Genomic DNA, 3,435 nt, shown 5'->3' with positions numbered 1-3,435 from the left:
TCTCTCTCTCTCTCTCTCTCTCTCTCTCTCCATCTTCCTTTCTTCGTCCTTCGATCTCATTCGCTCTCAAGCCGGGGGAGGCACGGGAGTAAGGCAGGGTAGATAACCCTGCATCCTAGTGCTAAGATAACCTGACTTGACCCGCGGGTCCTCCTTGCTGAATAATTACGGGGAAATCCTGCATCTCTCTCGCTCGCGTCCTTCTCCGCCGCCTCTTACTCTCGCCCACCTACCTCCGTCCCTCTGTCCCCTTTCTTGGTGCATGAAGGCAGCGGGAGACCTGAACCTGGTGGCTCTTAGCGATGGTATCGACCTGCGGAGAGTCTTTGCCTCCCCCCCTCCTCCTCCCCCTCCCCTGGCCCTCCTCTTTCCAAACCGAGTCGACCCTCTTGCCCACCTCCACCTCCTTCTCTTGCTTTCTGCACCGCCGCCTCGTCCTTCGCCCACCGCTGCATCACGGCCTCGTCCGTCCCCCTTGGGCATTCTAACGCCCGCTACGGCAAGGGTTGCTCCGTGACTGCTCCTTAGGTCCGCAGGATCGAAGGCAGAAGCAATAGAAGGAGATGGTGGCGGTAACGCGACGCTTGAGTTGCGGCGGCAGCGTTGGCGTGTTTGTGTATGTGTGTTTGTACGTATCCACATTGGTGGGGGCAGGTGGAGAGAACGACCCCGGGCCCGTGCAACCTGGCCCAGGCTAGGCCAGCCTGACCCAAGTCACGAACACGCACGACCGCGGATAGATCGTGCCGAGCTTAGTCCTGACTAACCCGGCCCGCCTCCAGGGGCGGATGGTCATTCCGCCGTTCTGTTCTCACTCCTTCCCTTGTACGAGTACCACACGGATTACCACCGCTTGCGTGGCTCTTTTATCCCACCCTACGTTCTTATCATTTTCCCGCGCTCGCGAACGCGAGCCAATGAAGAGGAATCAACGTTCTCTTCATTCGCGTCCCCTAATGAATACTATTTCTACGTCGCAGTCAATTAAATTAAAGGCAATATATCTTAATGGAATCAATCAGGCATTATTTTACGCTCGATATTGATGAAATGATCTATATGAAGAAATCTAGTTATATTATAGGCGCATAGGTTAAGTTATATATGTTCTTTGAAATATACTCAATCTTTGACTATAGCAAATTATTTGGAAGTGAAAATTTTTGGATGATTGTATAATTTATGACTGTATAATTTATGAAAGAGGTTCTAAATTGTATGTAAAAAAAAAACTTTGAACCTTCCTCTATTAATTGCTGTAAAGGCAGAGATTCATTCAATTGTATTCTATACTTCAAACGAGACACTTAAAAATTTAAATAGTTGGTTGAACTAAAAGTGTCGATTTGTTCAATAATACGTTTTTGCTTAATATAATATAATTAATTTTGCTTAGTAAAAAATTTATATGTTTACGGAAAATGCAGGAAATGGCTGCCTATTTAAATAGAAAGCACTCTTGCCTGATTGTTAATAACTCATTAAATTTACGCATCGTAATCGCTTATCAGTATTATAACTTACGCGAACATTTTTTTATTATTTTTTTCAAGTTCCTCCTCCACTTTGCAAATATAGCGCATTCATGTACTTTTGTTAATTACAAAAGGAACAAATTTTACCGCGTTTCCCTTGAATAACTCGTTGTTTCGCACATTTAAAACGGCGCAATTAAGCGAATATCAGACCGCGCGTCCCGATCCATCCAGTTCGCGCGAAATTTTCCCGCGCCCGCCGCGGCTTTCATGTTTATCGCACATTTAACGTCGAATACAACGTCTGTCGCTGAATATCGCGTGTGCACCACCGGCGGTCGAATAAATACTTAATTCCAGCGTTATGCGAGCACCGAGCGCTTAAGTACACAGTCGCGGCCGCGACCGCGGCTGTTTCTTCGCGCTCGTTGCGGCGGATAATCACGCGTGCAGCTAACACCGGCTAGCCCTAATCCGCCCCTGTTCGACATTATGCTCGAACCGGGCCGTATTCGTGCCGTTCCTCCCGTTGCTTCGTGATCGTGCATTCGTTCACGGACAGCGTAAACCCCCCTCCCCCTCCCGACCGCGGATGGCGGAACGGCGAACTCGATAATATGCACCTACTTGAACGTGCATCGGCTCTCGCTGGTCAGTATGCCGTTTTAAACGAAACCCGTGTGACCTCTCTCTCTCTCCTCTTCTATGCATTTGCTATGTGTATACAGTAGCGCGCCCTCATTGATTGCTTCCGTTTCGTGCACCGACAAGGCCTCGTTCCGTACACCCTGAACTAACTCTTTAACACCGAGCCATCCTAAACTTCTCAAACATGACACACGACCGTGTACTTACTTAATATACAGTTATAATATACAGTTTAAAAAATGCAAATTTATTAAAAAATCGCGTAATTCGTTGAGGGGAAGATTACTTTCTGAGAAATTTTCCTGCATCAAACTCTGTTGGTATATAAATGTAGATGTAAGTAGGGCATTTTCGTAATTCTGTATTGAAAAAAGAAATTCTGATTAAAAAAAAAACGAACCGGAAGATTTTGATTATATCAATCAGAATTCTAATTATCTCAACTAAATAGATTCGACGAGAAAATTCTGATTTGTCCATTTTCAACCAGAAATTTTTCCAGTTAATGTAATCATTCTTTTTTCCCGGTGTGTAGAAAAGCAGAATACTTTTCCTCTTTTTATATTTTAAAAGAAAGATACGAGAAGCAATGTAAAGTGAGCTCCCTCACAAAAGCGTATATCTAAAGGTGTATAAACGATTTCTAGCAATTAGTCCGACGCGAATCTGCATTACAATCGTGTCGCTGATAATGCGGCGCTACGTCGCGCGCGCACAAGTCGTCACGAAAGTTTTACACGATCATTCTTTACGCCGCCCGCCACACTCCCCGCTGTGCGTTTAGCATTTTCATTACGCAGCCCACACACGCCGTTACCGCGTGTAATGTTGATATACGGGGAAGCAATTCGCGCCTTCTCACGATAGCTTCTTATGGTGTAACGCACGATCTAACAATAAATTCTTTAACTGTTATTCATATGAAGATCATGTTGAAGGCAATTTAGACAAATGGATCCCGCGACGAAAGTTTTTATTCGGGATAAGCAGAATTTCTGGTTTAATTAAGAGATCGTTATCTCAGCAACTACCTCCTGATGATGTGGTGATATTTTCACTTTCAGAATATATTTGCGAGCGTTATAACGTCTGTCCTATGTTGGGAGGAATATCGTGAGAGATGCAAGGCAAGAAGACGAAGGCAAATACGTTCACTAGCACAATCAGAAGAGGTCTCTTGATTACGACGCGTAATCAAGGCGAGCTTTTTGCATAACCAAGAAAGGTTGGTTACAACGTATAATCGAGAAAGCTCTTTCTCCCTTCCCCCCCCCCCCCTCTCTCTCTCTCTCTCTCTCTCTCTCTCTCTACT

This window comes from Atta cephalotes, assembly GCF_000143395.1.
Source record: "Atta cephalotes unplaced genomic scaffold scaffold00034, whole genome shotgun sequence".
In the NCBI taxonomy this organism is placed as follows: Eukaryota; Metazoa; Arthropoda; class Insecta; order Hymenoptera; family Formicidae; genus Atta; species Atta cephalotes.
Note: the sequence above shows the minus strand (reverse complement) of the source record.